The following is a 12,379-nucleotide window of genomic DNA, read 5'->3' on the forward strand; positions in this document are numbered from 1 at the left end:
CAGCCCCTTGACTGAAAGAGGGCCCCTTAATAACAAAATTAACTCCAGCTTCTGCTCTTCCTGGCTTTTCAAGTCACTTGTCCATATTTCCTACCACAATGTCAGCGTTTATGTGGTCACCATGACCTGACAAGAGTCAGTGTAAGGGAGGTGGACTTATCTGGCGTGATAGGGATACAGTCAGTTCCTCAAGGCAGGGAAGGTATACAGGCAAAAACCAGGCTGTGTCTGCTGGGGCAGAAGGAGCAGAAAATGGCCGGCTCACATCTCTGCACACCAGAAGGAAGTGGGGCCAGGCTACGGCCCTCAGAGGTCCTCCAGCCAGATCCCACCTCCCAAAACAGCACCAGCTGGGGACCAAGTGTTCAAACACATGGACACCTGGTATTTTACGTTTGTTTATATTTACATTAATATAGTATAACCACCATCGCCATCCTGCCGGCTGTAGCCTCTACTGTTTCTCCCCTCGGCCACAATTATAGTTCCAGCAACTCACCATCAATTCTTGTCCTCCATCTGTGTGTGTGTGTGTGTGGTGTGTGTGTGTGTGTGTGTGTGTGTGGCTGGCTGGCTGGCTGGCTGGCTGCCTCTCCCAGTCTCTCTGTCCTTCTGTCTCTGTCCTTCTTGCTCTGCTCTGCCCTCAGGTAATGCAGGCCGACTTCAGACTTGCTATGAAGCCAAACTTGAACTAACAATCCTGCCTCCATCTCCTGAGTGCTGGGGTTACAGCCACATACAACCATGCCCAGCTCTTCTCAATCTCGACTCCATCTCATTCCTACTCTGTGACTGGCTCTCCACTCCTTTAACATAAAGACCCAATTCTGCGAACTGGCCTTTCCTGCCATGTATTCATTCTTTTCCCAAGTGAAAACGGCGTGTGATGCACTTAGCAAACCTGGAACAAAGTGAGGAGGTGACAGATTTGCCCTGGGGGATGGAGGGGCTAAGGGCCAGGACATAAGAATTAATATGGATTAATATGGAGCCAAGAGCTCTCTCTAACATGCCCAGAAAATGGATGGTTTGTTTTATCCTTCTGCATCCGTCACCCCCTTTTTCCCTTTTGAAAGATTTTTCTCTTTTACAATTTCCATCGTACATGTTCATCAAGCATTTGTTTTCCTTTCGACGAGTAGAATTTACATTAATTTACATTTCAATTCATTTATGGTGAATGCTTCTTCAGTCATTTGCTGGAATTTTGAGTAAACATGGCAACACCTCGGGCGTATCCTTCGGTGTGTTTTTAGTTGGGTGTGACTGAGTAGAGAATTTGTGTGGCCCCCATCTCATGGGCTGGGGTCCTGGAGCAAACAAAGAGGAAACCAGCTGGGCACTGGCACCCATCCCTCCGCTTCCCCACTGTGGACACAGTGTGAGCAGCCCCATCACATGCTTGGTGCCAGCCATGCCTTCCCCACCAGGATGGACCACAGCCTCAATCGCGAGCCAAAACAAACCCTGCCTTCTTCAAGTTGTTTCGTCTGGTGTTTTAGCACAGCAGTAAGGAAAGTCACGTGCGTGCACACACACACACACACACACACACACACACACACACACCAACACCAATTGGCTGGTGGCAGCTCTGAAACAGCCCAGAGAAGCCCAGAGAAGCTTCTGGAATTAGGTGAGAAGGCAAGATAGAGGTTCCCAAGTTCTGGGCAATGTTTGTCAACAGAACTGGAAGAGGGAATCAGCCTGTTTTTCTATTTGCTTATCTAGTATTCTTGATATCAAAGCTGGAGCTATGAAGTAACAGCTGGCCATTATCCTGCGCCCACTGGGTCTCTCCATGTAGCTCAGACTGGCCTCGAACCTGTGGTTCCCACCTTACCTTTCGAGTACTAATGTGTAGTACCACCCTTGACTTCCAGACATAGTGAGTCCCAAGCCAACCAGAGCTACATATTGAGACCCTACCTCAACAAAACAAAAAGACAAAACAACGAACAGAAAATCCGGTCTACAAATCCTCCTTGCAAGCAGGAAAACACAGAAGTGGATAAAAGGTGAGACACGGGGCTTTAAGGTCGCGGTGATGTGGATTTTCACTCAGTAACTTAAGCAGGTTATTTCGTGGTGATGTGGATTTTCACTCAGTAACTTAAGCAGGTTATTAATTCAACTGAACAACTGAAATTCTCTTTTTCCCTTTTCTTTTGGTTTTTCAAGACAGGGTTTCTCTGTGAAACAGCCCTAGCTGTCCTAGAACTTACTCTGTAGACCCAGCTGGCCTTGAACTCACAGAGATCTGCCACAATCAACCCATGCACTAGAGGAAGAGCGCTGGCTAGACCATAGCTACAGAAAACCGCTTGAGGTTCCTAACGCTACGATTCAAACTGCTTTCTTAGAGCTTCCGGAAGAGTCTTGCTGAATCCTCCTTTGGGCAATCAACATGTCAACTTGCCAAAGCTTTCCACGGTTCACTAGCCAGTGACCTGGAAAAAAAATTTGTATTAAGACTTTAAAAGTCTCCAAGTTCCGGAAAAGCTTAAAATAGTTAACTCATCAACTTCCCTAGCATGAACTACAGAAAGCCTGTCCAGCATATTCCTTGTTGGAAGCAGAAGAAGAAAATCAGTAAACATCCCTGAAAGAGGGGACATCTATTGTATAGGTCAGTATAACACTTCAGTAGGTCCTTCCTACCCTGGCAAGTCCAATGAAATCACATTTTACCCACAGATTTCTACATGACTTTTACCAAGAGACCTTGGGAGTTTGTAAAGAACACTAGTAACACTGATCTTGTCAAAAACAAATTCAGTAACTTTTTTTCTTTTCTTAAGGCTTTAAATTATCTGTACCTTAAAACATAACTTGAATCTTGCCTGTAAAATAATCTGTAGTGCCCAGAACAAAATAAATATGAGATTCTAAATTTAAAAAAAATTAAGAATTTCAGTATGGCAGCCACTGAGCAATGAATGCAATCTAGGGCTCCTGGGAGCACATCTGCCTGCTAGCTAGCCCTGGGGCTCCTGGAAGCACATCTGCCTGCTAGCCAGCCCTGGGGCTCCTGGGAGCACATCTGCCTGCTAGCCAGCCCTGGGCTCCTGGGAGCACATCTGCCTGCTAGCCAGCCCTGGGTTCCTGGGAGCACATCTGCCTGCTAGCCAGCCCTGGTCCAGGCCCCATGGGTGTTTGGCAACCACTTCTATTCTCTCATGGCTGCGGTTTTGTTCAGGTTTCCTTTGTCTTTTGGGGTCAGTTTAAATGAGTTGCTTTATTTTGTAGAAGATTGTCAGCCTCAGCCTTACAAACATGTCACAGAGATGCTTGGTATATTTTCTTGTGGTTTTTAAAACACCTTCTAATTCTAAGGGATTTTATTCTTAGCGTTTTTTTTTGTTTTTGTTTTTTGTTTGTTTGGTTGGTTGGTTTGGTTTTTCAAGACAGGGTTTTTCTTTGTAATAGCCCTGGCTGTCCTAGAACTCACTCTGTAGACCAGGCTGGCCTCAAACTCACAGAGATCCACCTGCCTCTGCCTCCCAGGAGTGCTGGGATTAAAGGTGTGTGTCACCACTGCCGCCTGGCTCTTAGCATTGCCTTTAAGGCTTCCCCTATGCCTCAAAAACCAGACTAAAGTTTTTAGTTTTTCAAAGGACAAATCTTTGGGGTCTGTACTTCATTTCAATGGTAAATGTCTTAATTTCTTTTTAAAGATTTATTTTGATTTTTAAAACTATGTGTACATGTGTGACTGTGTGCACAGGAGCCTGCGGCAACCAGAAACATCAGATCCCTTGGGGCTGGAATTCCAGGTGTCTGGGAGCTGCCCAGCATTATGAGAACTGAACTCCAGGGTCCCCTGAAAGAGCGGTCAGCACTCTGAACTGCTGAGCCCTCTCTCCTGGGTATTTCATTTATCTATGTTTCTTTTAGCTTATCTTTCCCCTGCCCACCCACCCACGCCATCCCCATTTCTGTAGCCTGGGCAGAAGACACAAGAGTTGAACCCTTTTTTTTCCAAAACTAGATGACATAAAAGTTATCTTCAATGTTTTAAAACAGATCACAGGGATGGAGGAGAAGACTGGGGTGCTAAAGGACGGGTTAGCAACCACGATGTCGACCTCAGCCACAGCTGTCTGTTTCAGGCTGTTCTCGGGAAACTGCTGTGGGGCCCAAATCCGTGCTTCGGCCTTTCAACAATGGACGCATTCACACACAGTTGCTCACACTTGTGTCGCCACTTAGGCACAGAATTTCTGCAAATAAGATTTTTTTAGAAAAGATTAAAATGTCCCTTCTAAAATGTTTGGTGAGAGTTACAGAATTAACAGCTGAGAATAACAAATGCTTAATAAAACTTGACTTAAAAATGAGAGGCGGCCTATATGACTCCTCTGCTTTTCTGTAGCTGTCATAAAGACCAGACCAAAAGCCCCTCAGGGACAGAAGGGGCGCCTCGGCTTATGGGTCCATCATCAATGGGTGCCATTGCAGGCCCCCAAGGAAGGAGCTTGAAGAGGAAACCAAAGAGGAACACTGGTAAGTGACTCGCTGCCAGAATCATGCTCAACTACGGTCCTTCTACAGTCCAGGCCTCCCTCAGGGAAGGCACTGCCCACACAGGGCTGAGCCCACCTATGGCATTTAGCAAGCAGGAAAATGTCCCACAGATAGGGCCATAGGTCAGCCTGATAGAGGCAATTCATCAACTGAGGTTTCTTCTTCTTGGGTATGTCTAGGTTTGCGGTGAGTTGGCAAAAACTAACATATCACACACACACACACATACACTCACACACGGCACATATGCACGCACACACAGGACACACATGCACATACATACACACACACACACCACCACCAGGGTTCAGAGAACACCATGTAAAGGAGGAGGAAAGTAACAAGAGCCAGAGGATGGGGAGACTGGCTTTAAAAGTGTCTTCCGAATCTGACACGCCTGTGCCCTTGTGAATTCACAGCAGCTGTGCTCATGTGCCTAAGACCAGGAGATCAGGACAGTCAACGACAGCCCTTGTAAAGTCCAAGGTCTCGAACACTGCCCTTTCATTATTTACATTGCATAGGCTTCCGTGTTTGTGTTCATGCATGTGTACATGCATGTGCTTGTGTGTGGAGGACAGAGCTCAGCGTCACGCATCTGCCTCAGTCCCTCCCTCAGTTTGCTTTCTGAAGCAGGGTCTCTCTCTGAACATGGAGTTCTCTGATTCGGCATGCTGGCTAAGGAGCCTGGGGGAGCCTCCTGTCTTCAGCCTTCACCAGCCCTAGGATTACAAACGCAAGCCACTGTGTCAAGATTTCCTATGGGGCACCGGAGGGGGGGGTGACTCAAGCTCAGGTTCTCATGCTTTACAAATTGAGCCATTGCCCCAAATCTGCATAGTATTTACTTTTAATAAATTATCCAGGACAGTTCAACACAGTACTAATTAGTCTTAGTAAATTAAAACCCGGAGTCAGATATTAAGGGGCGAAGAGCCAGCCATTAGTTCTTACCTCTCCGAAATCTTCAGAAGCAAGGGGCCTCCACTCTCTGATCCTCTGGTGAGCTGTATTTGTTGCAGCACAAAGGAGACACCACCGCAGGCCAGCACGTATCCTCGGCACGTATTCTCTGCAGGTCGGAGTGTCTTGACCTCAGCACGACTGGCATTTAGGGCCAGCTGGTTCTTTGCTGAGGGACTACCCTGTGCATGATAGAACATTCCACAGCCACTCGGCCTCAGCCACACTAGAAGCCAAGGGTACCCTGTTTCAGTTACGACAACCAAAGACGTCACACATCTCCCGGGAGGTGACAGCACCCTGGCTGGGAGGTACAATCTAGAGCTCCATGACTAACACTTTCGGACTGTAACTACCTTTGAAGGATACGACAAAATACCAAGCATCCGATGCTAACTCTGTTCACGGGAAGGAGGGCCAAAATGAATATGTGTTCTTCCCACACACGTTTATATCTCCCCCGAGACTTCACAAATGTCCACAGTAGAAGCTGAAACCCCAGAGATTTGTAGAAATAGTTACCAATTGCTGGTGATCACATTTTTCAATATGGCTTGACAGTAGAATTGGCTTTCTGGCCAAATTCTTTAGGCCAACCAAATTGTGACCCATCAAGGTAATTAAGTTTATCCTGACCCCCAACTGTAGTTTCCCGTTATCCCATCTAGAAAGAATCTTTCCAGGGTATTAGGCAAAGCTTGGGGAATGCACAGACTTTCCTGCCAATGTTCAAATTCCTCTGGAGATGTATTGATTAGTAAGTCATGTCTTCCAATAGCCATTTCTGTGGACCTTACATCAGCACTCCCCGTCAATGGGGGAAATGGTGATGTGGTTAGTGTGGTTTTTAGAGACAGATTCGTTAAATATATTAAATAAATTAACATATTTAAATAAGTTAAAACATTTTATTTCTTATTACATAACTAGGAGCCTCTGCTTAATGGGATGTAAATGCTACTGTAGGAAAAAATAAAGATCCCCCACCCTGCCCTTGGTGACTGTCATGCATTTACGTGGCCCAATGGATACCCCCTCAAATTTCCAGCAACTTCTGACAGTTTGTAGAAAATTGAGGTGCCAAGGTGAATCCTCAGTCTGCAGGTTTGGTCTGGCTGTTGATGTCATCTTTTTTTTTAACCATGAAGACTGGGGCGCAGATATGCTTCTAAGGTACTCACCCAACTGAGCCTGCAAGCTAATGTGTATACAGTAGGTGCTAAGGAGCCTGAACTAACGGGTGGTAGTCAAAGATTCACTAGTGTCAGCTGTGTGTGGCTCCTAAAATCCTGGCTTTCAGAAGTCTGAGGGACCACGGGTTCAAAGCCAGCTTGTCTCAAGCAAACAAATGAACCAACGGTAGGTAGCTATTTTCTAGAAGATTCCTATTTTCTAGAAGATTCACCGAAAGAACTTAAAACTTCATTTCTTACTATCTTTCCAGTAGTCATTAGTTTACTATTCTTTTGACTCTGGTTGCTGGTTGCACTTTTGCGCTGGGATTGGATTGCGGTGCCCCTGAGCAGGGAAGGATGAACGCTGAGCCTGCCAAATTTTACCCAACAGAAGAAGGACAGGCTTGCACCTGGGATCCTGAACGAACATTATGAAACCGCAAGAAACTCACATGCCCCTCTCCCCCATTCCCTCTGCTTTGCTAAAAAAAACTATTAGATTATATTCCTAAAGCCAGCCACCAAGGTCTATTCCCTTATTTGGCCAATTCCTCCTCCTGAGGCTGACTACTAAGGTCCAGCTATCAAAGTATTGAAGTCCAACAATCAAAAGCCCCCTTTGGCTCATGTAATTAGCATACCCAATTAAAATTAAACACCTCATCCTAACATGGGGGTTCCCCTTTGCCTTTATAAACAGCCATTTTTTTTCTTATTTCTTTTTTTTTTTTGGTTTTTCGAGACAGGGTTTCTCTGCAGCTTTTTTAGAGCCTATCCTGGAACTAGCTCTTGTAGACCAGGCTGGCCTCGAACTCACAGAGATCCGCCTGCCTCTGCCTCCCGAGTGCTGGGATTAAAGGTGTGCGCCACCACTGCCCGGCTATAAACAGCCATTTTTCTATGTGCCAGGTCAGTCTCCTCTGGGACAAATGTCCCTGCTCCCTTTTTCTACTTCCCTTCCCCTTCTCCCTCATCCTCCACCTCCTGTGTCTGTCTCTGACTCGCTGTCCTCTGTCCTTCCTGTGAAAATACATCTCCTGTGTGTTGACACTTTTCCTTTCAGTGAATGATAAACCTGGCCCAGGAACACAACATTCCTTATGACCCCAGAACACAAAACCATAACAACCTGATGGCTATACATCTACCTCACATATACCCCTGAATTTCTGGGGGCTGTGCAATTGTGAATCTTGTTGGCAGGGGAGTCTCTCTTGGTTAGTCACATTGCTTACTCCATTGCATACAATGGCCCCCATCCGTACAGAGATCGCCATAGATAAACCACAGCTCCGTGAATGAGCAGATGGGAGAACAAGGGAACCTCTAGAAGCCGGGCTTACACAAACAAGGCAAAGTCCTGACAACAGGAAACACCAGGTGGAGCATAACTGACCACCCTGGGAGAGCAGCCGCAGTGCGAACAGCGGCACCTTTCGCCTTGCAGGATTTCAAACAGCCTTTCATGACTCAGCGCTGGGAGGGCAGCCAGGCACAGTGGGACAATCCTCACCCTGAATGGGGATAGCATGGTAGTCTGTTAACAAGGAAGGATATAAGGACATAAGGTTGGAAGGAACTTCATACTCTACCCCTGCACCGGATCCCAGTCTGTTAGGAACCCACTATGTAGCAGTGATCAGTTACCTGGGAAGCCTTCCCTGAGGGCTTCAAAGAGAACTCCACTCAAACAGGAATGATCTCTCATTACTTTGCTATCATACATTGTTCCACACCCCATCCTGAGTGCTCAGCATCTAATACGATCACATGATTGCCAACTAACTCCCCAGCAGCCTCACCCTGATGATGGGGGCACAAGCTGTGCACACTCCACAGGTGGGTGTTTTAGTCATTAAAGATCAAATCCAGGGATAATGAGGATTTTCCACCCCATGATGTGCTGCACAGTGTCTGTGGGTGGGCGACTCTGGCTTGACAGTGTGTGGAAGTGACTCCCCCTGTGTGGGAATCATGCTCCTCCAGGATCAGAGCTCTGTAGCCGGCAGGACCCTTACGTGCAGAATGGTCCCAGGCGTCAACCAGGAAAATGAGCTCTCGCTTTGAAGGGGAAACAATTTGGACTCTTTGTGATGAAAACTTTAAAATCTTCCAAAAACCATTGCTGAAGCGGTAGTGAGTTCATTCTTTCATGTGGACATTGAGACAGTTAAGAACCAATAATGCTCAAGGACCTTGGCTGGGCAGATTAGCTCTTTGTATATAACAGGACCTGCAAGGCGCTTTCCAGTAGGGGGTGTCATGAAGGTGTTTCCCACTGCTTCTCCTCTCTGAGTGTTCCTTCAGACACAGCATTGGCAGTAGAGATGAACATATATATCCACCAGCGTCTGATGAGACATAGGAAGTAGACGGTGGCAACCTGAACTGCAGCCCCTGCGTCTCTCTTCTCCAAGTGCAAAACTTTGCAAAATGCCATGTGATCATACACATCACTAAAGTACACTTGCACATTTGTAAGGAGAAAGTGTGGTCAGGCCTTGTGGCACACCCCTATAACTCCAGGACTCCTGAGGCTGGGGTAGGAGGGTGGCGATTTCAAGACTGGATTACAGAACAAAGCTCAGGAGACTGTTTCTTCAAACCAAGGGTTTGCAGGCTGCAGATGCTGGAAGCTTAGCTCGACCACTCTTACTAGCAATTCTTAAAAATGTAATATACATCCTTCCTTTCCTTGATCCAAATTTCTGGATAACTTATAAAGGACAAAAAGAGTAAAAATGACTTACACGCTATCTCTAAAAATAGAATATACAACTCATCAAAAGCAACTCAACAGGGGGCTGGAGAGACAGCTGTGATAAAGAGTACTGGTCGCTCTTGCAGAAGAGTAGTTTGGTTTCCTCCCACCTAAGCAGGCTTCTACAAAGGCCTGTAACTCCAGCTCCAGGAGATCTGGCGCTCTCTTCTGGCCTCTGCAGGTACTGCACTCATGTGCACATACCCATATAGACACACATACACTTACTTAAAAATACAGAAAATCTTTTTTTAAAAAAAAGAAAAGAAATTTGAGAGAAACAAGAGAGTCTAGGGTTTAAACATGTACATGTTGAACTACTATTCTGAAAAGGAACCCAAAGCCATCTTCTTATCTTGGCTATTTATTTTTTTCCATATTCCTTTAAGTAATATATTTTAATTAATTGTCAGAGCTAATTTAATTTAATTAGCTGTGGCTTGTTTGAATTCATGCCCAGGTATTTACTGCCTGCCTATACTGTTGAGTGACAGTCACATTCTTCATAAGGATTAAGACTCATCAACATTTTCAAAGCTATCTTGGGTTTGCTCTGGCACCAGGAGACAGAGACAAAACCCAACGTCATCGCATTACCTGGTCATATTTGGCAAGAGACGACATGATTTCGCCTTCACAGGAAGGAATGTTGCCTGTGTGGAGCAAACCAGCTCTCATCAACCTTTTTACCCTGCCAACTCCCCTCCACTCAGTGAGTAGGAGGGGGGTTGCCATGTTGGTTCCCTGTGCTGGGTTTGGCACTAGGCAAACAGGTACAGAAGTGTCTGGGACCTCTGATGTGTCTAGACACAAATGACTCAGAAGTCCCTTCTCCAGCTCGCTCTGGGACACACAGGAAGCCTTTTGCTGTCCCCACTGGGCAAGGCCAGCATGGTCAGGCATAAATTCTCCCATAAATTCTTCTCTCTCCTCCTGTAGGAAAAAAAAAAAAGAATGTGTCACTAACATGAAGGAGTCTTCCTCATAAAATACTAGAACCTTCAACCATGCTTTTTAAAAAGTCAGTCTGGTTCCCTCACGCAGTGTCTATTTTTCTTGTCATGGCTGTCCTGTCCAGGACCAAGATGATTTACATATGTAAACATTCCTTTCTGAATTATTTTGGGGTGTTTTCTAAAACAATGAGATAATAAAAATACCCCAGTTTTCCCCAGGGGTGCATGGCTAAGAAGAGACCATCAGTGAATCTTGTTAAAGGTTTACAGCTCTGGTAGCTTGAAATTGTCCCCCATATCTCATAGGGAGTGGCACTATTAGGAGGTGTGGCCTTGTTGGAATGCAAACACAGATACAACAAAATATCAAAAATAAAAAATAAAAAATAAACCATTAAAGTGCTTACAGTAGAGGCTTATCATAGGCTTATCATATCTGTCTTAGCTAGGGTTTCTATTGCTGTTGAAGGGTGCCATGACCACAGAAACTCTTTTAAGGAAAACATTTAATTGAGGCTGGCTTACAGTTTCAGAGGTTCAGTTCATTATCAGTCATGGTGGGGAGCATGGCAGCATGCAGTCAGATGGTAGCTGAGAGTCCTATATCTTACAGGCAACAGGAAGTCAACTGAGACACTGGGAGGCTTCCTCGGGTTTTCTATCTTCCCTGCCATGCTCTCGGCCACCCGAGAGCGCTGCGTTTAATAAAACATGGGCTTTTTAATTTGTTTTAATTGGATTTTTGTGTGCTGGCGGAGCGGCTGTCTTAGGATTTTTTTCCTAACAATGCAGAGTATACTTCTGTCAGGAATGTCTCGTGACTTATCTTAGTTGTGAGCTGTGATGAAGGGAGCATGAACCAGCTGCCTCACTGAGCAGCTAGAAGCGCAGTCTCTAGGGAGAGCTGGAGAGGTGGCTCAGTGGTAGAGTGTGTAGTGCTATTGCAGAGGACCCAAATTTAGTTCCCAGGACCCATGTGGGGGCATCTCATAGCTGCTTACGACTCCAGCTCCAGGGATGTGTGATGCCTCTGGGCTCCCCGAGCATCCACACTTAAGTGTACATATCTACCTACATACATACACACACACATACACACACACACGATAAAAACAATAAAACAAATCTTTAAAAATATACAAAGACATTAGAAGTGCAAGATCAATGCTATGGCTCTCAGCTGCTAACAGCACTAGGCACACAAGTTTGAAGACCCAAGTTCGAGCCCTAGGACTCACATAAAACAGCTGAGTGCACTGGAGCAGACTTGCAATCCCAGAGTTCCTAGTGTGAGGTGGTTGCAGAGCCCAGCTGGGTGCCTTAGGACATACAGGTAATCCCTAGCTCCTAAGATGAGGTGAGAACAGAGACCCCAAGACTAGGCTGGAAGCTCACAGACCAGCTAGATGGGAGTGCAGCTGGGCAGAAACAACACCCGAGACTCTGCCTCAGAGCATAGACGCAGAGAAGTGACTCAAAACACTACACCGTTGCCATGGCACCTGTCAGCCCCTGTGTCCTCTCTCCCAAACACACAATAACAAATAACGAAGATTTAAAAACACAATAGCAACGGCAGTACTCGATGGTGGACCTGAATCTTGCGTGTGAGACGATGTGCTACTTCTGTCTCCACCCAGAGTGCCGGGGTAACAGTGTGCACCATGACACCTGGTTTCTGCCATGCTGGGGATGAAGCCAGGGCCCCATGCAAGTCAGACAAGTATTCCGACAATGAATTACAACCCCAGACTATTAATGTTTATTCCCATAAATTTTCCCACTCTGAACAGGTTAAAGTATGATCGTTCTAAAAATGCCTTGCTCTGTGTAAACAAAATATGCATGCCTTGTACATGTGACTTAATTAGTAAAGTGGGCATGTGTGTTCACTAAATGGGGTGGGGGCTGTCACCTAGGGAAACCGTCTTAAATGAATTGTCTGCTCTTGAAGCTGGAGTTCACGAGTCTGCAGACTTAGAGTCAAGCTGGACATA

This window comes from Arvicola amphibius, chromosome 5 (genome assembly GCF_903992535.2).
Source record: "Arvicola amphibius chromosome 5, mArvAmp1.2, whole genome shotgun sequence".
NCBI classification, from domain to species: Eukaryota; Metazoa; Chordata; class Mammalia; order Rodentia; family Cricetidae; genus Arvicola; species Arvicola amphibius.